General features: G+C 45.6%; 1 long non-coding RNA gene across 1 annotated transcript; it reads right to left on the reverse strand.

Moving 5' to 3' along the window:
- Window positions 1-1,697: 1,697 nt before the first annotated feature.
- LOC114486635 (uncharacterized) lies at window positions 1,698-24,290 on the reverse strand. Its single transcript, XR_003680728.2, has 3 exons — window positions 24,085-24,290; window positions 21,968-22,055; window positions 1,698-2,365 (listed from the first exon to the last, which is right to left on the reverse strand). It is a non-coding gene; the product is annotated as an uncharacterized lncRNA (long non-coding RNA).

Genomic DNA, 24,290 nt, shown 5'->3' on the forward strand with positions numbered 1-24,290 from the left:
TAGTTGTGGCTCATGGGCTTAGTTGCTCCGTGGCATGTGGGATCTTCCCAGACCAGGGCTCAAACCTGTGTCCCCTGCATTGGCAAGCAGATTCTTAACCACTGCGCCACCAGGAAAGTCCTGTTCACCATTTCTGAGATACGCAATGTCCTTTTGTTCCCCTTTACATACACCGTCCCTCTCTTAGGAAAGTATCTCTTCACTCTCTCCAGCCGTAAACTCTTACTCTTTCAAGACCCAGTTCAAGGGGACTTCCCCGGAGGTCCAGTGGTTAAGACTCAGCGCTTCCACTGCAGGGGGCGTGGGTTCGATCCCTGGTCGGGGGACCACGATCCCACATGCTGTGTGGCATGGCCAAAAGATTTTAAAAATAAAATAAAATATGTCCACAAGTTAAAAAAAAAAAAAAGGACCCAGTTCAAATATCTCTCTTCTTCAAAGGTCCCCCAGCACAATTTCTTTATTTTGTCCCTACCACTATGACTTCTCCTACCATATTGATTTGTAATTTTCCCAGTGAACTCCTGGGGACAAAAACTTAATGTTATATTCATTTGGTTTCCTCAGAGTGCATTGTGTATAACATGAACAAGGGGATCAATGAACGAACACCAGTAGCAACCCTAGAACCTTGGTTTTTAGCTTGATTGTCCAAAAGGCTTTCACTATTTGACTGAGGCTTCTCAAACTGTTCTGCAAAACATATCCCTTAAAAGGTTAATCTGAATTTTAAGATGAGATTCAATGGACAAATAGTAGGAGAATGTTGCATTATGGTAAGAGTTTCTTTACCTACTCAGAGGTTTTAATATGCTAATGATTATTTTGAATCACCAAGGAGGGGAAATAGGAAACCAGTTCCAAACTTCCTTGATCACTGACCTACTTTTTCACAAATACCTATTCTCTCAAGAGATCTATTGTTATATTGGGTTGGCCCAAAAGTTCGTTCAGGTTTTTCTGTAAGATGTTATGGAAAAAGCCAAACGAACTTTCGGGCCAGCCCAACACTTTCTCTATACCTAGTTTCCATACTCCCTAACCAAGCAAAAGCAAACCAATGGTTTCATACATTAGTAAAAGTAAAGACAGAGGGAAGGTTGGGGCCAAACATTGGAGGACTCACAACATCGAACTAAGGATGGGTTCTAGTTGGTTGGCAGTAGGGAGACCCTGGAAAATGTCAAGTTGAGGCTTTGTGTTTTAGAAAGTCACCCTGAAAAGGATTGTTAGGGAGCGGGGGTGGATGAAGCAGGAAGACAAGTTAGGAGGCTGTTGATGTATCCTGGCGAGAAGCAGTAGTGGCCTCATATGGAGTGGTGGCAGCGGAATTGAGAGAGGGACAGAGAGACAGAGACAGAGAGACCCTCAGAAAAAGTTGTAAGGTGGAATTTGCAGGATTTAGGACTTGGTCGCCAACCAAATTGCCTCAGAGAGTTGGGAGGGGTTTAGGCGAAGTTGAGACCAGTGTGCAAAACTGAAGGAAGAGCCAAAAAAACTCAGTAATCAAGATAAACACCATTTTTATGCCATATTTTTAAAATAAAAATTAATGCAAAACATTCATGATGTATAAAATATGAAAAGTTTCAATAAAGACAAGATATCTTACAGAGTTTTTCCTTCTGGTTCCATCTGCAATACAGCCGAGCAGTCACACTGAAGGTGGGAGGGCTCCCAGTTTACACAATTGTGGTGCTTTTAAAAAGTTAGTGGAGGGCTTCCCTGGTGGCGCAGTGGTTGAGAGTCCGCCTGCCGATGCAGGGGACACGGGTTCGTGCCCCGGTCCGGGAAGATCCCACATGCCGCGGAGCGGCTGGGCCCGTGAGCCATGGCCGCTGGGCCTGCGCGTCCGGAGCCTGTGCTCCGCAACGGGAGAGGCCACAACAGTGAGAGGCCCGTGTACCACAAAAAAAAAAAAAAAAAAGTTAGTGGAGAAGAAATTGGTTTGGAGTAGAAGTTAGTGGGTGTCATTTTGGCTGATACTGGTATGTTCGGACCCCTCAAGCTGCAGCTGAGGTCCATCCAGTGTAGGAAGAAAAAGCCATCTCTGAGACTGCGCGGTGGAAGAGGGAGAAGAGAGTTTCGATTCAGCATGAAGACCATCAAATTCACTCTCTTCTCAAAATGAACTGTAACCTTTACTTTGCTTCCCACATCAAACGGAATGAGTCGGGAGGAAGTTCCCTGGCAGAGCCCATTGCTTCAGAAGTTCAAATTGTGCAACACACCATCCCAGACCTTCACTCCAGTGTCCTAACCAGGGCTGTGATCATCACAATGACACTCTTGTATTCGTTCATTCACCAGTTTCTGCTTCTCCTTTCCTCTTCCCTCCCCCCTCCTTCTCCGGCTGCTGCCAGCTCTAGGGTAGGAGATGAGAAAGACGAGGAGGAGGAGGGAGAGAAACGTGACAACAGTGGAGGATGAAGGGAAGAGACAGGTTGACAGGAAGAAAGGAGAGAAAAGAAAAAGAAGATGGGAAAAAAAGAAGGTGAGAAAGAAGCAACGATACAAAGGTCACTGGTTTTCTAAATTATACATAAACTATTTCCTGTGCATGTTAGAGCTGAAAACTGCATCCCCCGGCCCCACAGACTACAGTGACAAACAGAGGAGTGAACCAGATTAAACTTTTTTAAAAAATCCAGGGCACAGAGCTGCCCTCAACCAATGCTCCTAACAAAGCACCCTGACTAGAGGGCACAGACGTGGTGCTTTTGCACTTAGCTTCGCAGCTCCTCAGCTAAATTCTACAGACGCTCATGAAGTTCCAGTGAGGACAAATATTCTAAGGATTAGTGACTAAAAGAAATAACTGCTTTCTCTTCTTTGAAAAAGAGAGAGGAAGGGAGGAAGGAAGGGAAGGCAAGGGAGGGAAGGAGGAAGGGGAAAGAACGAGTTCACCAGTAATGACATCGTTGCTACTGTGAATCTCAAATTTAGCTATAACGACCAATCTTGGACAAACACACCAGACAAGAGAAATGAGCTGGAGGACGCTGAGCCAGATGGAGCGAGTTGGGCAAGGAACTGAGTTTCTTCCAAGTGAGGTTTTGGTGACGTGAATGCGGCTGCCAGTAAGAGGCAGCTTCCCTGTAATACCAGTGTGCTGCCACTCCCTGTCACTGCGGGGCCATTCCTCAGCCCTGAGGTCAGAATCTCACACATACAGCTCCGGGCGAAAGGTCCCAGTCTTTGTCTTGGACTCAGGAGACAACCCCCCCCACACACCCCGCACCCCGCCTAACTTATCAGATGACCTTGAACAGACCATGACCTCTTTCGGGAGTTCAGTTTTACATCTACACATTGAGGGTGATGATGTGGCAGTAGATTTCCACATCCTGTGGTTCCCAGATATATATCCACCAAGCAGCCATATCAGATTCACCAAAGGTGGGATGAGGGTAAGGGGCACTTAAACACACCTTCGGGTCCAACCCCCTAAGTCTGATTGCACAGGTCCCGGAGCCACCAGGCTGGTGCTGATAACTAGCCATGTTAGGTAATGGCTAAACTTAAATGATCCCTGCGTCCCTTCCGGTCCAGAGACAACCACTGAAAAAGGCTACTGTAAATTACATCAAAGTCATTGGGGATGGAACTTCCTTTCAAAGGGTATGGAAAAAGAGGACAGGACAGCTCACAGATTTAAGAAGATTAAAAAAAATAATGCTCATCATGGGAAATCCAATCCACATAAACAAACAGAGTGGAAAAGGCAATTTTTAAAAAACATTTCCCCTCAACTTCAACTCCTTAAATCTAATCTATGTGCTGTGTAGGAGGGTCAAAGAGGGAGGCAAATCTCTATCTTGAAAGTGATTTATTGCGGAGGTCACAGCGGGCCCCTGTTTGGGCCTGTTACAGTTCGCTAAGCTCCACTAAGCTTAGGTATTAAGGGAGCCTTCCTTGCAACATTTGTGTAGGAAGAAGGGAGGAGGCTTTTTTCTTTTTTTTTTTTTTTAGCTCTGGAGCTGCCTGAGGCCTCCTCTAAATCTTGGGACCCAACACTGTTTGTCTTCCTTTTCTATCCGCATCGCTGATGGCCCAGGCCTTCTCTGCCCCATTGCTCAGTGTTTGTTTATGGCAGCGAAGTAGAAAATTGTAATGTCTGTCATTGTTATTGGTTTGCTGATTGTGTGACCACCTGGTTTGCTGGCTCCAGGACAAAGGCAGTAAGTCCCCCTTTAAAGCCCAAGCTGTGTGCTTTAGGAGTAGGAAGAGGGGAAGGGAATGGTCTGCCTGTCTTTTGTTTGTGTCTGTGTGTTGTTTTGTAAAGAATCATTCAAAGCTGAAATTAGTTTAATTAAAACAATAAATCCCCTTTAGCACACTTTTCGTGGCACAAGTTTGCACTAGAAGGCCTTCTTTTTTGCAAGGAATTGCCCTGAAACTGAGGAATTCCTCCATAAACAACTTTATCCTTGATAGGTCGTGTTGGAGTTAGATGTGTTGTTTCCAGATGTCTTCCAAAGGGCCCTGTGCCCTAGGGTCCACTAACTGCTTTGAGACATCCCTCTGGTCTGCAGAGACCCCACAGCTGTTTGAGCAGAAAATTATTTTCTTTTAATTTCATATACTGCCACATTCAACATATGCACCTTTCATCCAGAGAGGCCGCTAAGATGTTCAAAGGATTCAGAATTACCAACCCACCCCCCTACCCTCTGGAGCCATACACACCAAATATTTAACATCTGTACTGCTGTACCACCCAAAAGTTTTAAATTGAAGGAAGATGTGTTTCTTGCACTAAGTTACCAAAGGAATTTTCAGAGTAGAGCTCAGTTACCTAGGCTGGCCAGGACATCACTGCAGGAAAACCTTTCTATTGGGTTTTCCTTCTAATATTTTTCTAAGCGCTGGAGGACTGTGAATGGTCAGCCCTTCCCTCTGCATCTTGCCCAGAGACACCACAAGCAATATCTGGTTGCTAGCATTTAACTGGCTCTGGTATGGTAATACCAATAATAACTGGTTTCATTGGGCACTTACTATACACCAGGCCTTGAGTCCAATGCTTAATGTAAATGATTTCATTTAATTCTCATAGCAACATTATTAGGACTGTATAGTAGCAATATCTATTTTATAGAAGAAAAAAATATATGAGACTCCGAGAGTTTGGGTGTCTAGTGAAAGATCACAAAAGCTGGTAAGGTAGAGTTTGAATCCAGGTTTGTCTGACTCGGTGCTCACAGTCTCAGCCATTAGGCCCTGTTGTCCTAATGCTACATGTCACTGAGGTCAGCTGCCTTGTCACCCAGTGCAGTGCATCTTACCAAGAAAGAACCTGCCATGTACAGAGCTGTGGAGTCGGGTCAGAAGTAAGGTAGAGAGATGAATAACTAATGCCTGGCCCTTGCTAAATTTGCTAACAGTGACCAGCAGTCCCAGGCTTTCATCCCAGATGTAATAGGCAGAATTCTAGGAGGACTCCCCAAATTCCAAGCCCCTGCTGTACACACAGCCTCACCCAGTTATTCAATCAAACATTAAATTTAGGTATTGCTATGAGGGGATTTGGCAGGTGTAAATAAATTGACTTTAAGATAGGGAGATTAGCTGCGTGGGCCTGACCTTATCAAAGGAGCCCTTTAAATCCAGGTCTGGAGGTCAGAGATGAAGTCAGAAAGATTTGAATTACAAGAGGATCCAATAAGGCTTTGAAGACGGAGGGATCCCATGGCAAGGAATATGGATAACCTCTAGGAGCTGAGTGGCCTGATCTCAGCCCTGCACTGCAAGAAACTGAGTTCTGCCAGCAATCTGCATGAGCTTTGAAAATGGAGCTTTACCCAGAGCCTCCAGGTGAGAACTCAGCCTGGTGGACACCTGAATTTCAGCCTTTGAGACTGAGCAGAGGGCCCGGCCATGCCATGCCATGCCTGGACTTCTACCCATGGAGCCGTAAGCCAATATGGGTGTTATTCTCAGCAGCTAAGTTTGTGGTGATTTGTTCTGCAGCAATAGAAATGCAATCCACCAGGAAATGCTTTAGTTCCCCATCACCGTCATGCCCCATCCCCACCCCCAGGCAAACTGGGACAACTGGTCACCCTAGATGAGTGTAGGCCCACATGATGTGTGTTGCTGGGGGGACCTGTCCAGTTTTCATGGAGGAAGTGGCCTGTCCCTTGGGTAGGATTTATACAAGGGGGAAGGGGTCAAAAGGTCCTTTAGAAGGAGAATGCAGCATAAACAAAGACAGAGAGGTGGGAATATGCAAAGGGTGTCAACTGAGATGCCACCAGTGCACCAGCTAAATCCTTGAGGGGGTTAAGTGTTTGGGGGCAGAGGCTTTGTAACTTCAGCATTTGAAAGAGTTTGCTCCAGGGTCATGAAAATGGCAGTGAGATTAGCAGGCTGTGGTTGCGTGTTTCTGTTTCTGTCATCCTGACACTGCTGCAAGTCATCCTCCTGGAGGAAACTCTGCACTCCTTGAAGGCAGGGATGTGGCGTATTCAGCGTGTTACCCTCATGCCCACTGCAAGGTCTCACACATCATTGCATGTTCAGCAAATGCTAAATAAAGATATGGATGATGGTTTAATGTGGACAAAACAATACCACTTTCAGGCAAATATGTAGCCATGCTGTCCCTGGAAATACTAAGAGGTTAGCAAGGCTGACCCATCCCACTCTCCCCTATCCTCCTCCAGGATATGACCCTTCTGCTATGTACAGGAGCCTCCCGTGTCCTCCTGCTCAGGACCTGGGACTCTGAGGTCTGACAGCCCATCTCAGTGTTCTCCACACCAGCTGTTTGATAACTGGACAAGGAACTTAATTTTTCTGTGTCTCAGTTTCCTCGTGTGTAAGAAGGGCACACTAGGACCCGCCTCACCAGGGGATCATAAGGATTAGGTGAGTCAATACAACACACAAAGCCCTCAGCACAGAGCCCAGCAAAGGGTAAATTTCAATAAATTGAGTTGTTGTTATGATGAATTTTATTTTAAATAGCAATGACATATTTCCTGCCCAAATTCAGGTGGAGACCCTTTCTGTACCCCATCCCAACCCAAGGGCATTTTCATTCTACTAGAAGAGTCTTGAAATAAAAAAAAAATTTGAACCCCAGTGGAAGGACTGCCCGATGGAGGTGGGTCAGAGGGGGCCCTCCTCTAGTCAGCCACGCCCTCTATAAAGCCGCTTCTCAAAACTTAGTCGGTGGAGAAGCAGAGTCCCAGCCCTCCTCCAGACCACCTGAGTCTGAATCTGTGTTTTCACAAGCTCCCTGGGAGAAGCAGTGGTCTAGATGCACTCCTATCAGCCCTACTGGCAGCACAGCATCACTCTGACCTTTCCTGACAATTTGCTTTAAAAGTTAAGGTCTGGCTTAACTCAAGCATAGAGGCGAGCCAGACCACAAAACTCTAGCTGGCAGGAGAGAACCTCATTTCTAGGGACGGTTGGCTTTCTGCATGTTTCAACAAACTGGCATTATCCAAGAGCTCTAATGGTCTGAAGTCAGGCTTAAAACTCAGCAAAAATAAACTTTCCAGGAAATTTCTGGCACTCCCACTTTTCAAACCCATCATCTCAGGAATGTTATCCAAGCAGTGGCCTCTTTCCCCACATTTAACTCCATTTCCCAGTTTAGGACCGTTCTCTTTCTGGCCTTGAACTGACAAATTACACACATACACACAAAGGAGAGAAAACAGGGAGGCCACCCTTAGTGTGGGGCTTTAGATAAGTCTTTGGGAAAGTCCATGATCTCATTTTGGCACAATTAGTGTTCTACTTCTTAAGGCAAATATTATTTTCAAAGTGCATCTTAAATCTGAGGTATATCTGCTCCTGGTCACTGGGGTTCAAAGAGGCCTATTTGTAAGCAAAAGAAGCAGAACCCACAGTCTGCCTTTATGAGGTCAACAATGCAATGGTCTCCATTTCTTATTTCCCAAGTGAGCAGAATGCGCAAATCTTCCTTGAGGACCAAAACTCAAATCAGTCACATCTTTTGGAACCATTCACAAATATTCATGAATGGACTGTTGTGTGATAGCAGCTCTAGGGAAGATAATAAGGCATGATCCCTTCACTACAGGAAACTCACAGTTCAGAAGGGAGAGCTGTTTGTATACCATATCCGTCAGGGTCTGCTCTAGTAATCAATTGTTGCATTAACAATTCACTCCAATTTTAGCAGCTTAAAACAACAATCATTTTAGTATCTTTCGTAGTATGTATGGGACAGGAATTCAGGAAAGGCTCAGCTGGGCAATTCTGGAAGGGGGATCTCCTGTAGTTGCAGCCAGATAGGGTTTGCTGAAGCAGCTGGAGGCTGGCCAGGCATCTCTGTTCATATAGTTTCAGGGCCTCTCAATGTTCTCTCTCTGAGTGGGCCAGCTTGGGCTTCCTCACAACATGGCAGCCTTAGGATAAACTGTTTACATGACAGGTCTCAGATCCAAAGGTAAGATTCCCAAGAGACTCAGGCAGAAGCTGTATCACCTTTTACGAGTAGTTCAGAAGTCACAGTGTCATTTCCTCTCAAGGGAGAGTTGTCAAAGTCATATCATAAGATAAGAAGAACATGCGGAATGGGAGATGTTGTTTTAACCATCTTTGGAAAACATAATCTGCAGGAGTGTTCCAGCAGAAAACAGATGTCACAACCAAATTAGGATAATTCAAGGAAGCTTAACAAAGGCACTAGTTATGAAGATATAGACAGGGCATAGGGAAACAAGAAATAAGTGTGATATCCTGACGTGCCTGGTAACAGAGAAATTGCTACCCATACCTACTGGAAGGAACAAGAAGAAGGAGAGGTTGCAGGAACTCAGGAAAGAAGAGTTCAGGAAGGGCTCCCTTGAAAGCACAGCTGGGGGAATAAATGCCCTGACCTCACTCTTCCCATCCTTCTAATCTCCTGCCAGGCTCCCCATTGGCTGAACTCAACAGGAAGTCCAAAGCCCTACAGCCCACACTGACCAGCCTCTGGGGAAGAGAGCAGAGTGGAGAAGAGCAGAGAGTGTATCTGGAGAGGCAAACAGAAGACATCCAGCAGTAAGAAATATCTACAACACAAGGGAGATCATCATCTGATGCCAGTAGAAAAGTATATGTAACAGGAGTATATCTCTTTCTGCAAGAGAGAAATTTTGAGCTATTTCCATGTAATCTCACAGAAGTATAGATATGGTGAAGAGAAGTTCACCAGCAGCCCTCTGGATACCTGAGATGCCACCCTTCATCCTGGGGCAGTTGGAAAGGGAGTTGTCCACATAGGCAAGCCAGATAGGGACTGTGCAACTCTCTGGGCATTGACAGGAGTGGTTCCTGATTGTCCATGGCAGTGGTCCAACAGGAAGGACAGCGGCTGGGGCTCCTCGACACCCACAATGTGGTGGGATGGAGACTGGCTGGGATGGAGACGGGGTGGTCTGCAGAACCACTCTGGCTGCCAGTGCCTGTGCCCACCAGAGCAGAGACTGCCTGATCCCTGGAGGCTGATTCCTCTTCTGTCTCAGTGGTCCCTCCAGGCCTGGTTCTCTCACCCCAAATCCCTTTGAAACAGGAGGGAAGGGGGCAGGGCATAACCTTTGAAAGAATGACATAGCCCTTGAGGACGTGACAGAAACTGGTTAGAACCAACTAGGTCCAAGATTGTGGAAGATTCAACTTCCAGTAGACCTGGAGCCTCATTATATACAGATTGTAATATATTAGCATATGCTAAGTGGCACACCCACAGGTGCCATGACAGTTCCGAGGCCAACCATAAAAGGCCAAAAAGTGGGTGGTGGCCCAATTCCTGGAAATCTCCACTCCTTCTCCAAAATAGTTGAAATAATCCTCCCACTCATTAGCCTATGAAATAACCCAGACTATAAAAACTAACCACCCCATATTCTGGGCCTCTTGCCTTCTGAGATGGCCCACACTCTGTCTGTGGAGTGTGTTTCTCCCAGAGTCGTTCTCACCTTTTGAGATGGACAACATTCTGTCTATGGAATGTGTTATCTCTCTAAATAAATCCACTTCTTACCTATCATTTTGTCTCTCACTGAATTCTTGCTGCGATGAGACATAAAGAACCTGAGCTTCATTAAGTCCTGAGACCAGGTGTGTGATCTCAGTTAAAAGACAATGGGTTCAAGTCCCAATCTGAGTTGTGCAGTTTCACCATAAACCTCCCTCCCTCATCAAGTTTCCTCCAACTCTCCCCTCCCCCAGTCTGAAGACTCTTCATCTAAACTAGGGGTAAGGAAACCTGGTTTTTAATCTAGTCTTCCAAATCAATTACATATATAAAACACAAACTCAAAATCCAGCTTCTCGTAACTCCACAACCTCGACTTTTGAAACTCAAATATAAGACCTGACCTACTTGCTCTCTGCATTCTACACAGGTGTCCCTTCCTTGAGGCACAAAGTGTGAAAATTTGGGGTGCTGGAGAGGGTGTCACAAGGTGTGTGATGATGGTGGTGGGTGTCACAGAGCAAAAGTACTATCACAATTTAAACTAAAAGGTCTAAGAATCCAACGGATCACTTATGGGGGTGGCCAGGAAAGATTTCATTTGATTCTTGGAAGAATAGATAACATTTCAGCAGGAAGAGATGGAAGAAGCATTCCAAGAAGACAGAAGAGAATGAGCACGAGAATTAAAACAGTCAAGAAAGGACAGTTGAATTTATAAGAAATGTAGGAGTATTTGCAAGCCGAGGTAGGGTAATTGGGTCTCAGTGGTGCTTTAGAAAGATTAATACAGTGACAGCACGTAGGACGCAGACCCTATGGTTAAAGCGTTGGATGTTCATTTAGGCATAAACTCATCGGAACCACCTGCCTTCAGCTTCCATCACCATATGGTTTGCGAGTCCGCATGTTTGGCTGTGGGCCCTCCTGACCCCAAACCTGGGTTTCCAACTCCCCACAGGGCTTGTCCACCTGCATGTCCCACAAACTCCTTAAATGCGCCACAGCTGAACTTGCCATTCCTTCTCACCCTACCCCCAACCCCTGTACCACATCCTGCCACCTCCCTCTGTCCCCATATTCCCCTGGATATGCTGTAGTCCCCAGGCCAGAATTCTCATTTTCAACTTCCCTCCCTCATTTCCTCTCCCCGGCCTCACAGATGCCTGCACTCTCCACACCCAGCATAGCCAGTTCCTTCCAATCCTCCCTTCTATTTTTTTCCCTATTGAATCCATCTCCCTTTTATCCTCATTGGAACTGCCCCAGGTCAAGCCATCAGCACCTCTCCCTCTGCAATTACCTCTACAACAGGTTGGTATTGGCCTCCCTACTGCTAACTCTGCTACCCCTATCTACTGTGCAACCACAGTCTATTCTAAACACTAAATGTGATCATGGTGTTCCCACTTTAAAGACTTCCTCTGGCCATCCCAGTCCTATAGGATCAAGAAAGCACTCTTTCATTCAGCATTTAAAGTCCTCATAAGCTGACCCTGGTTACTCTTCCATCTTTGTCCCTTGCTTTTCCCTAGTGACATGCAGGATTGATGCGTGGCTCTCTGCGTTTGTCTGAGACACCCTTCCTGAAAGCATTGAGTGATGGGATTAGGCCCCAGCTGTTTGGACCAGAGAGGAAGGGCCTGGGGCAGAAGGAAATCTCAGCTGTTCATATGTCTGCTGGAGATGGAGACAGGAGGGGAATGAGAATATAGCAGTCAATTCTTCAAAAATATTATCCGCCACCCAGTCAAATAAAGAGGCATATGCTACCCAAGGAATGTTTGAACTGTCTTATGTTTAAAGACTGGAAAAAAAGGCTTCAAAAGAAAAGCAGATTTGGATAAGATCTTACTCTCTGAGGAGCTGCTGTGGTGAGACCTCAAGTAGGTGTTTTTATAGGTTCCTCTTGAGACAAAGTAGAAGATTAGAGTTTCTTCCTCTTGCAAGACTCAAAGTTTCAGAGAGAATGGGAGGCCAGTTGAACCTTAATAAACACTCTTCAGAGAAAAAAAAGGGGAGAAGGAATTGAAGGCCAATTGGTGAATCATAACTAATTAAATTGTTTTGTCTTCCCTGACTCTCTGTGTTTATTAAATAAACATAGATGATCTTAATAAAATAAGTTTTGGCTAACTTTACAGTGTCCTGTTACCAGCCCTGGAGCCAGGAGACCTGGGTTCCAATTTCAGGTACGTCTTTAACTAGCTGTGTGATCTCGGGCAGTCCTGACCCTTCTCTGAGCCTCAGCTCCCTTGTTGATATAACCAGAGGACTGAACTCATTGGCACAAGTCCCTATATACTCAAGTCTACATTTCCTCAATTTTAGACCAGTAAAATATTTCTCCTCTTTCTATTTCTCTACCTCTGAATTTTACTTTTCGAATTGCTTCAATCCTCATCTTCTCTTTATTTATTTTTTCTTCTCATTCTATCTGCTCAGTCAAGCAAGACGTAGTACTTGTCCGGCCGTTTTCCAGACTCTTGACTTAGGTTTACAGAGGACGTTCTGCCCACTGAATCTGTTCAGGAATTGAACTTCCTTGGCGAGGACTCCAGCAGCCAACAGATCTTGGACCCTGTGCTGTCGAGGATCCTTTCCAGACCCTAAGGAGATGAGACCCAGGACTCCGATGCATGAGCTGTCGTGCTAACTGTTGCCCAACTGCAGCATCCTCTCTCAATGTTTCCCATTTGAATGATCCTATTAATGAAAATAATTTTTCACAAGGGAAAGTAAATCTAACAGTAATGTAAGCTGTCCTAAAAATAACAAAACAAACAAACAAACAAAAAACAGTGACCAAGCTAAGACCATGGCAGTCGTTCTGATGGAAAGGAAATCATTCAATCAGTCCCCTAGCTCAGCAGTCTTTGTACAGTCTCATCATTTTATATATTCTTTGATGCCTTCAAATTAATGGACTCCATGATAAGGACTTTATGTTACCAAAGGTCAGGGTTTCTACTCCTCAGAGACAAAACATGTGGATGAATGACTGAGTTTTCCACTTAAGAAATGATGTCTTGACATCACCTTAGCTCAGATGAGATAATGAAGCACCCAACAACAACACCCCAGGCACTCCTGAACGAGTGGCTAGGAGTACATGGTAGGTTCTTCTCCATCAGCCTGTGAAGATGCTTATGATGTTAAAATTCTGTCAGAGATCAGAGATGGCCAGACACCAGCTAAATAGAGAAGAAGTCAGAAAACTAATACAAACTGAAAATACTGTATCCAATGGAGATGTGCTACCCTGTTAGCTTTACCTTATTCACCGGCCTCAGATGACATGGGAAAGGACCCCTGAAGAACGTTTTCAGTCAGACTGTTTGAAATCTTTTTCTCCCGGTAGAAGTCCTTTCTTAGTATATGAGTGTTCTGTTTCATTCATCAGCCCAGCCTTTCAATCACCTGAGGACAGAGATGTTGTCAGCACCTCGGACCTCTTCATTTGACAACATTCACTGAGTCCCTGTTATTTGCCAGGCCCTGAGTCAGGATGGCACGAAACTGGACAAGACACAGTGCTGACCTGGGAGGGCTCATGGTCTAGTCAGAGAAAACTACACTTAACAAAGAATGGCAAATAATGAGGTGTGTGCCAGGAAGAGAGTTCGCATGGAAAGTGAACTCAGCCCTGTAAGGAATCAAAGAGAATGGCTTGGTTTTCTCAGTAAGCCATAGATATCAGTGCCAGGAAGGACTTTACAGGTTATCTGTTCCAACCCTCCCCTCCCCGTCCATTTTATAAATGGAGAGACAGAGAGGAAAAGTGGTCACAGAGTTTTAAAGCCGGAGCCAATAGATAAATTCTTTCTCCTTTCCTGTCTGTTAACTTATTGTATGTTTCTCAAATAGTTTTTGAAAGTAGGTGAAATGAAATCATAAATATACGACTGAAAGAAATTCATTTTCTTTCCAACTAAAAATATACAAGATATATCTCATCAATATTTGTTAAGCCAGAAGAGAATTACTCTCCCAAGATTACTAAACTCAATTCATGGTCATTTACCTTGTCTGTTTGTTTTAAAGTTGTTCCTTTATCCCAGCATCCTACCTCTACTCTTAACCATTATGGTCCTTCATAGAAAGCTCATCATTTTGATTGTATTCTCTACATTTGCACAGCACTTTGGAGTTTAAAAATTATTTTAAAGCCCACTGTCTCTATTTTGAGAATCAACTTGTAGGCTTTAAGCTTTAGAGGGACATGAAAAGTGGGAGGAGGTTCAGAATGGAGCTAAGCTAATGATTACGTTGGGAATCCAGTCCTACAAAGCCAAGTGATGGGAGCCAGGATGCCCGAGTCCACTCCTGTGGGTCAGACAAGCAGAGAAGTTCAGGAGAATGGAGTCAAGGCCATGAAGTCTGGTGGACTGGAAAGAAGCAAGTCAATAAACACTTACTGAATAACTCCTGTGTGTCGGGCACCACGCTGAGTGGATTCAAAGATGAATAAGCAAGTCACCCCCTTCAAAGAATGTTTGGATTGTTGTACAACCTCCTTAAACCCCAGGGAGTGGAAGGCATGAGTAAGCAGAAGCCACAGGACCGAGAGGAGAAGTAGGGGTGCCGAACTCCTGAGGTGTGGCCTCAGCTCCTCCCGTGGGTTTGGACCCATCCCAGCTAGTGACACTGGGAAGGAAGAAAGGTGCCAAAGACGGTGCACATGACGACTGGACACATTCGGGCAGAGGTGGAGGGTGACCTGCCACACGAATGGTAGACTTGAGCCTCTTCCCACGAGCACCTTGTAGGTTGAACTTTTGAACAGTGCTTCATTTTAAAGACATTAAGTGGATTCTCATGAGTGAGTCTATTCAGTTTATAGACAATGGGATTTTAATAATGTTTACATAGGCTGAGAGGCCAGAAGGACCATTTGCGTGATATTTAAAACGTGGGGCTCCATGGCTGAGTGCTACTGGGGGCGCAGAGGAGCAGCTAGGGCGAATGAGAGGGTGATCACAGAGCTGGGACAGGGAGGTTCCCAGTAAGTTATTAACCATCTGCAAATCTATGAAGAGTACTGAGAACTCTCAAATCAAAATTAGGAGATAGCGCTTCCCTGGTGGCGCAGTGGTTGAGAATCTGCCTGCCAATGCAGGGGACACGGGTTCGAGCCCTGGTCTGGGAGGATCCCACATGCCACGGAGCAACTAGGCCCGTGAGCCACAATTACTGAGCCTGCGCCTCTGGAGCCTGTGCTCCACAACAAGAGAGGCTGCGATAGTGAGAGGCCCGCACACCGCGGGGAAGAGTGGCCCCGGGGAGATAGCGCTTCCCTGGTGGCGCAGTGGTTGAGAATCTGCCTGCCAATGCAGGGGACACGGGTTCGAGCCCTGGTCTGGGAGGATCCCACATGCCACGGAGCAACTAGGCCCGTGAGCCACAATTACTGAGCCTGCGCCTCTGGAGCCTGTGCTCCACAGCAAGAGAGGCCGCGATAGTGAGAGGCCCGCACACCGCGATGAAGAGTGGCCCCGGCTTGCCACAACTAGAGAAAGCCCTCGCACAGAAGCAAGACCCAACACAGCCATAAATAAATAAATTAATAAATAAACTCCTATTCAACATCTTAAAAAAAAAAAAATTAGGAGATAATGGTGGGGGCGTGAGAAGGGGGATGTGGGAGCCGGAGCAGAGGATTGTTAGAAACCGACAGTGAAGACAGAAACCTCAGAAAGGAGGGACAAGTTTGGAACTCAATTAACAGAGACATGAAGCTAGTAGTTAGAGCGTCAGCCCTACTAGGCTCAGCTTCAACCATCTGGACTGCAGGTTCTTCTTGATCATTTAAACTAGCCTCTGTCAGTGCTTACCAGATTGGCCGCATCCTCCAGGCAGATAGCTGGACCCTCCATGAGCTGGCCCCGCCTCACCTCCCAGCCTCCTTTCCCTTGGCTGGTACCTGTCCCCCTTCTCCCCGCTGGTTCTAGCCTCTATCTGGATCCCTCCCCAATGATCTGTTGATATCCTCCCCCCATCCTTCAAGACTCATCTTCTATAAGATGCCTTCCTGAACCATCCTCCATAGCACGTCCTGCTTCTTGAAGACACTGTTGTTCATCCTGCATTATAGTAACTTGTGTGCTTGTCTGAGCTCCTACCTCCACCCCTCCCTACAGAGCTTCGAGGATGGAGACCCGATCGCTTTCATTCATGCACTGGAAGCACTGGGAGCAGGAACTAGTGTGCCATAGACCCTCAGTTACAGCCAATGCACACCTGGGACAAAGCTTCTGTGACCCTTTAGAGGTGGCGAGCTGAGCTCTGGAATCAGCCAGCTCAGGCTAACACTTGCCTCCATCACCAGGTAGGTGACCTGGGGCAACTTACTTGATCTCTGTGCCTCAGTTTTCTCATCTGTAAAATGAGCATAATAGGACCTTAAAGGGATTTTGTGGTAGTCTCTGGAAAGCCCCTAGCATGCTGTGTAGACACATTGAGCGCTCAGTAGATACAGGGAATGACTAAGAACATGGGATAATAGGGCTGCAATCTCCTTTTGTTCTCCGAGGGGGCTCTGACTCATTTGCTCTGTATTTCCACCTGGAGGTCTTTGTCTTCTTCAAAGTTCATATCTGCACATAGCGGCTCTCTATCATTTAAATGCTGACTGCGTATGCCCAGGAATGTTAGTAGGCAATTTGTTAACAAAAATTCAAAATAACCAAGTCAAAGACATATTCCTTAAAGCAATTTACCAATTCATCCACCCATCAAATTTGTGCCACTATGAGCTGTGTAAGGCCTACAAAAAGGAAAATGAAATGAACAAGACAAAATCCCTGCTCTCCTGCTGTACCAGTCTCCCCAGGGCAGAAGTTGTCAATATCTAGATAGGGCTACAAAGAAGGGCTGTGAGCATCCAGAATGGAAGGCAACCGTCATGTGCATAGCGAGGGGAGTGGGGGCATCAGGAACGTCCACAGGCTTCACCGAAGAGGGAACTGCACCCTACCAGGTGGGTAGGAAGTTTGTCGGAGAGAGGAAGGTGGAAGCTACTCCAGGTATAAAGAACAGCATGTGCAAAGGGATGGAGTCCTAACAGTCCACATTCAGAAAACAGTGAGGTCCCAAAGTCTAAAAGGCCCTGAAAATCAATCCCTGTTATTCTAATACTCAAGTGGACTTTATCTAAAACAGAAACATTTCCACCAAATGAGTTATGCATTCCAGGAGAGACCATCTTATTGCTAAAATAAGTGTACCTTCTCTATTTCTTCCCAAACGATTTAATGGTTACTTTTCTGAAGTCTGTTTCTGATTTCTGTCGGACAACAGGTGCCTTCAGGAAGTCTATTTGGTTGAACTTATTTACAAAACAGAAATACTCACAGACATAGAAAACAAACTTACGGTTACCAAAGGGGAAAGTGGGGGAGGGATAAATCGGGAATTCAGGATTAACAGATACACTTCTGTATATAAAATAGATAAACAATAAGGACCTACTGTATAGCACAGGGAACTATATTCAATGTCTTGTAATAACTTATAATGGAAAAGAATATATATAATACATATACATATATATATAAACTGCTGTACACCTGAATCATTGTACATCAACTACACTTCAATTTTTAAAAATAATTTTAAAATTAAAAAAAAAAAAGTCCATTTGGACCTAGGAAATAAAACTCAAAGGCAGCCCAGGACCAGCACTACTTAGTGAGCTGGTCCAAGGCACAAACTCTTCGTATTCTCTGAACTATTCCAACAAATGGAGTGATTTCAGCTCTTCAAAGCCAGCAAGGAGACAACTTAGGGCTTCTAAATTCAAGACGGACAGGCACAGAACTCATTATACCCTGTTTCACTTGTTCCTCCAGTTACCCTCTGAGGACCATGGAAGAAGAATGCAGCCAGAGGCCGCTTTGATAAGAGCACAGGTAGAGGAGGAGATTTTGTTAATGGCTTCCTGGGAGGCTGTTTGGCCAAACACAGTGACTGTAGATCAGAAAATACTACTTTTTCTCTCCGGTGCAGAGAGGAGGTGAGACAAAGACTTCGACCCAGAAGAAAGAATCTCAATCTCTCCCTCTCTCTTCATGTCAAATTAGACATAACTTTCACTTCTTGTGGTGGGAATTGTAGTCCTACTGAAATTAGAGAGGCAAAGCTAGGGTCCTATTACACTGTGCTCTATCTGTCAGTGATACGTGGTCCCTGGGGAACTAGCTGTTTAAGCACCTTTGCATGTCCAGAATTTATGATCTGAGCAGCTTTTTTTTTTTTTTTCCCCCTCAAAAGGCAACACAGCCTGATGGGATGAGGACTGTTGTTTATTTGATGGTTTTCCCTTTGGTCTCAGGGCCTGGGTGGGGCTGGGGTCCTGGAGCACTGGCCGCAGTGGAGGGATGGGACAGGATTGACCCCGAGGCCTTTGAGTCCTGGTTCCAGTTGTCCTGTGGGCCACCTCATCCTATGGTTGCTTGCTCAAGCCAATACCTTCTCTCTGATACTTTATATGTGTCAAAAAGAAAGAGAACTGGGCTGTGTCCATGGGGCTTGAATAAATTACTTCTCCTTCCTAGGCTTCAGTTTTCTCATCTGTTAAAAGGAGTTGGGGCAGGGTGGAAGTAGGGGACTAGGAAAATCCTGATATTCTCAAAATTTTCCCATTTAATTGATATGGAAATGGGATTCTTCCTACCATTTTGGTTTAGGGATGTTTTGTGGAGGCAGGGGAATTGTGGTTCCTTGAGTTCCTTAGTGGGGGACCACGGTGATTACCGGGCAGTGAGTGTTAAGCTGGCAGCAGTCAAAGACTGCTGTGTAGAGACCATGCCTGCTTTCCAGAACCAGGGGCTTCACAGGTGTTAAACCTGTATCTTGGAGGCATGCCGTTTAGGAAAGAGCACAAGACAGAATAGAAATCCTAGCAAGATGAGCATCTAGCCACTAGACTAGCTCACTGAGATTGTGACCAGGGCACATCCCCATCTTAGGGCCTCAGTTTATTTGTGGGTGAAATGAATGTGGTGGACAGACTCTAAGGAGAGCCCCATGGTTCACACCTTCTGGTATCCACACTCTTGTGTGATCCCCTCCCTTCAAGTGTGGACGGGGCTGTGGCTTGTTCCTGACCAACAGAATACAGCAAAGAGGATGGGATGTCACTCCCATGATGACACCATACAAAACTGTAACACTCGCCTTCCTAGCACACTCTCTGTATTGACTGTCTCCCTCGCTGGCTCTGATGGAGTAAGAGAGGTCCACAGGGCAAGGAACTGAGGGTGGCCTCTGGCCGATGGCCTGGAAGGAGCCGAGGCCCTCAGTCCAACAACCCCCAAGGAACTGTGCACAACCACATGAGCTTGGAAGTGGATCCTTCCCCAGTCAAGCTGAAGATGAGACCCCAGCCCTGGCTGACTCCTGGATTAAAGCCTGTGAGAGACCCTGAAACGGGGGACCCAGCCAATCTGTCCCTAGACTCCTGACCCACAGAAACTGTGGGATAACAAATGGGTGTTGTTCTACTCCACAAAATTTGTGGTAACTTATTATGCAGTAATAGATAACTAATACAATGAAGCAGTTGGAATCTTCTTTACCTGACATCCTGTGAGTATGATAATTATATTCTTGTGCTCTCAGCATCACACTGCTACATCATGACATAGACAAACGCACGGTAAGTTGCCGTCTCTTTGCTAGGGGGAGAATAATTTCTCTTCCTAGAACTCCTAGGGTACTTGTTCTATATTTAGACTCTCATTTACTCAGGCCTCATCTCCAGGCTTTGCGCTGCTGATTGCAAACACCTTACTCACAGGCACAGGCCCACCTTCACACACACGGGTCCCAAGTTACACTGAATTTAATTAGGGATCAGCTTGAAATAGAACGGCTCCAACAGGAAAGAGGACTCCCCTGAGACAGAGTCTAAGGGCACATAACACGAGGCTTTGGTACTATTATTTGGTAGTGTTGGTTCTGTGACAAAGGGTCAAGTAAAAGAATCTGCCAACTCAGCCATAAAAAAGAATGAAATAATGCCATTTGCAGCAATATGGATGGATCTAGAGATTATCATACTAAGTGAAGTAAATCACAGAAAGACAAATATTCTATGATAGCGCTTATATGTGGAATCTTAAAAAATGATACAAATGAACTTATTTACAAAACAGAAACAACTCACAGACTTTGAAAACAAACTTATGGTTACCAAAGGGGAAAGGTATGGTTACCAAACCTTAGGAGGTTTGGATTAACATTTACACACTACTATATATAAAATAGATAGTCAACAAGGACCTACAGTATAGAACAGGGAACCCTACTCAATACTCTATAATAATCTATATGGGAAAATAATCTGAAAAAGAATAGATATATGTATAATTAAATCACTTTGCTGTACACCTGAAACGAATTCAACATTGTAAATCAACTATACTCCAATAAAAAAAAAATAAAAAAGAATCTGCCCAAAAGAATTAAGCCAGAAGAAGAATTAATCTAGCAGGGGAGCCCCATATCTATAATTTCTTCAAAAAATGGCCACTTGTATTTTAATAGCAGCTAAAGACATCAGACTTCTTTTTAGGTACAGATTTGCTCAAAGAGAGTGTGGAAAGAGCCTTAGTAAGCTGTGTGTTAGTTAACACATTTTGTTCCTTTCCGAGAGTTTGCTTTCCTGGAATCCTGACATCCTCTACAAATATTCTAAAATCAACGTTATGGACGGCCTCATTTTGGACATGAACGAAATGAGACTGAAGTTTGGCTAGTGTCTGAGGTACTGGCCGTCGGAACATTCCAGAGTGGTGCTGAGGAAATCTGGCCCACACACATCTTCAAGTTTGAGGAGAAGCAAATCTGTGCTTTTACCAGCAGGGCTTTCTAGGCTGATGGGGGAACCAGACACTGTAGAGTTTGGGAGGTGCTGCTACTGTAGCTGACTTAGGAGCAAGATGTGACAGGAGCCAGAGGAGGTGAAAACATCCTGAGATCAGCACAGGGCTGGGGGTTCAGTGAGCAGCGCTCGGGAAATATTTTTGAATGAGTGAATGAATGAACAAAACATTAATTGCTGCCCTTAGAGGCCTAGCAGCTACATTTCCCCAGGGTTTCCCCTAGCACTTCAGCTTTGTCACCAAGGATAGAATAAGGTCCACCACTTCCCTTCAAGAAACTTACAGACAGGACAAGACTCGGAAATGACTGAAGAGAATCCGATAAATAAAGACAAGGGAGGGCCCAGCCCATTGAGTCGGGAGGAATCTGGGGAAATTTCAGGGAATTTCTGGTGATTCCTCCCAAACCATAGCAAAAGGCTGAATTAGGCGAAGGGTTGGGTACATTTCTTGATGAACTGATTGAAACTTTAGAAGTCCCCTGCTGCTTGTGGCTCTAACAGAAGGCCCTTGGAGTTCCAGAATGAAGACAGTTGGTGTCCTGGGACTCAGGCCCTCTGCAGCCGGCCCAGCAGCGGGGCAGGCGGACAGCCCTGAGCCCCGGGCCGGCCTTTGTGCTCCGGCGGCCGCTTTTGTGCGCCCCAGGCCCGTGCGCCCCGCCGGGCGGCCGCCTCTGCACGGATCAACCCCGCCGTGCACCGTACCTGGCCCTTTGTCACCAGCTGCCAAAGAATTCAGAAAACCAAATTTATTTCCCGATTACCGCCGGGGCGCCCCTTTGTGCGGCGAGGTCTCTTTAACCGTTGCGATTCCAGCCGAGTCTGTGGAGGCCTTTAAGAAAAGCCGCCGCCTCCCGGCCCGCGCCCAGCGCCCCGCTGACTCCCGGCCCCTGTGGGAACTCGCCGCTGCGCAGTCTTCTCGCAGTAAAGATGCTAACGAGCCCCAAGGCATGGGCTTCTCAAGGGTCCTGCCTGCTAACGGGGATAAATCAATAGGCATTTTGAGTTCGGATGGTGTGTTTCCTTTTTCCCCCGGCTTAGGAATGCATGGATGGACGTTAACTCCATGTCTTACCAGCCCAGCACCGTCCTCAGCCCTAGGGCAAGTCCAGTTTCACCCTCTGAGCGTTCCCTCTTACCAGCTCCTGGCCAGTGCCCGTCTGCCCGAAGCCACAGGCCGATCTTAAAATGCTTCTCTTCGGCCGGATTCTCAGGTGTCTTGGGCACCTGAAGATGAAAAATGGTACCATTATTTTCCTTGATTAGGTTGAGATTTCCAGAAATTAATACAAAATACTGCCTTGTCTTGCCAAGTTTTGGCGGCAGTGGGGGTGGGGGAGTGTGGTTTTTGGTTGTTTTTTGGTTATTGTGTGGGGAAATACATGTTTTTCTTTGAAAGAAAACCAGTTTTTTTAAAGGTAACGTAGGGCTTCCCTGGTGGCGCAGTGGTTAAGAATCCGCCTGCCATGGGAACATATGTATATGTATAACTGATTCACGTTGTTGTAAAGCAGAAACTAACACACCATTGTAAAGCAATTATACTCCAATAAAGATGTTAAAAAAATAAAATAAAATAAATTAAAAGAATCCGCCTGACAATGCAGGGGACACAGGTTCGAGCCCTGGTCTGGGAAGATCCCACATGCCGCGGAGCAACTAAGCCCGTGCACCAAAACTACTGACTCTAGAGCCCACGAGCCACAACTATTGAGCCAGCAAGCTACCTACAGCTTCTACGGAAGCCCACGTGCCTGGAGCCTGTGCTCCGCAACAAGAGAAGCCACTGCCTGCACACCACAGCGAAGAGTAGCCCCTGCTTGCTGCAACTAGAGAAAGCCCCCTGCGCAGCAACGGAACCCGATGCAGCCAAAAATAAATAAAATAAATAAATTTAAAAAAATAATAATCTGCCATCAATTTAAAAAAAAGAGAAAAGGTAATGTAGAGTAGGCCCACCCCTACAACATATATCACCTCCACTTTTTTTGTCCACTCATAAATTAATGTGTAGGAGAGATGGATGCACAAATTCACCAACCCATCAGCATCATTCCAATAATACCCTCGAATGAAAACAGTTTCAAACACCATCATAATTCATACATTCATTATAAAATAATATATAGTGCTCTAATTTGAATTATATAGTCATGAAGCAAATAAATCCATAGGAGAATTAAATCCAATAGGAGAATTTGGTCCATTGATTGTAAATTATGCATGTTCTAAATCTTTTGCAAACACTAAAAAAAAGGTAATGTTATATAGCACTTAGCAGGAGTCTTTTTTTTTTCTGCTACCTCTTTTTTTTTTTTATTGTGAGAATTTGGAGATGCCACTCAGTTACTCTGTGACTAAAGGAAGGGAGTATAAATCAATGCCACATTTGCTAACGAACAGCATTCCTCTCTTTATCCACATCTGTGTGTCTCCACACACACACACACACACACACACACACACACACACACCACAAGCGCTTGGCCCCCTCAGCTTCCCCATAATTTCGCAAAAGAGTGACTCTAATGTTTTCTGCTTTGTAGGGAGCCAGTGGGCACAGCAGTGAATTGGATACCTACACCAGAGAAGGCCTGAGAGGCGTAATCAAATAAGGGAGCCACTTGAACTGAGCTCCCAGCAGGAGCAACACACACACACACACACACACACACACACACACACACACACACACACCACAAGCGCTTGGCCCCCTCAGCTTCCCCATAATTTCGCAAAAGAGTGACTCTAATGTTTTCTGCTTTGTAGGGAGCCAGTGGGCACAGCAGTGAATTGGATACCTACACCAGAGAAGGCCTGAGAGGCGTAATCAAATAAGGGAGCCACTTGAACTGAGCTCCCAGCAGGAGCAGGAGGGAGGCCTGGAGAGGTTACAGGTACTTTTTATCTAGCCTCGCAGGAGAGCATCAACTTCCTGCTGTTAGAAATTTGTCTGCAAATTTTTTCCTCATTCAGACAGAGAGCCGGGGTCCAGGACACACTGGGTTGATATGATAACTTGATTAAGGCTGGGACAGATGACATGGGAGCACCAAGTCAGCTCAAAGGAATCTGTGTTCCCCTCTTTAACCTCTCCTTGGGAGCCTACAAATTATATCTATTAATGTATCAGCCCCCTGGCATCGCACAAATATGCCTTCTGCTTAAATGTATGTCAATCATTCACAGGAGCCTTTGTGGAATACCCACCACGCTTTCATTTGTCTTCTCCCTTAAAAAACAAAAAAAGTTTAACCTGTTGGGTTGTGCAGACAAAGGCTCGTAGCCTGTCTCCTCCTGCTGCAATCACTTGGGAAGTAGAAGTCGAGTTGTCAGCCCAAGCGTTCAGAGAATCATTTAAATGGGCCCCCGGGCAGCTGGATCGGATCCAGGGGAGGGACACTCCGAGGAGGAAGGATTTGGAAACCATGTTCAGTGAAGCACGAATGGAAGAAACTGAGG

Source organism: Physeter macrocephalus, chromosome 1 (genome assembly GCF_002837175.3).
Source record: "Physeter macrocephalus isolate SW-GA chromosome 1, ASM283717v5, whole genome shotgun sequence".
Lineage (NCBI taxonomy): Eukaryota > Metazoa > Chordata > Mammalia > Artiodactyla > Physeteridae > Physeter > Physeter macrocephalus.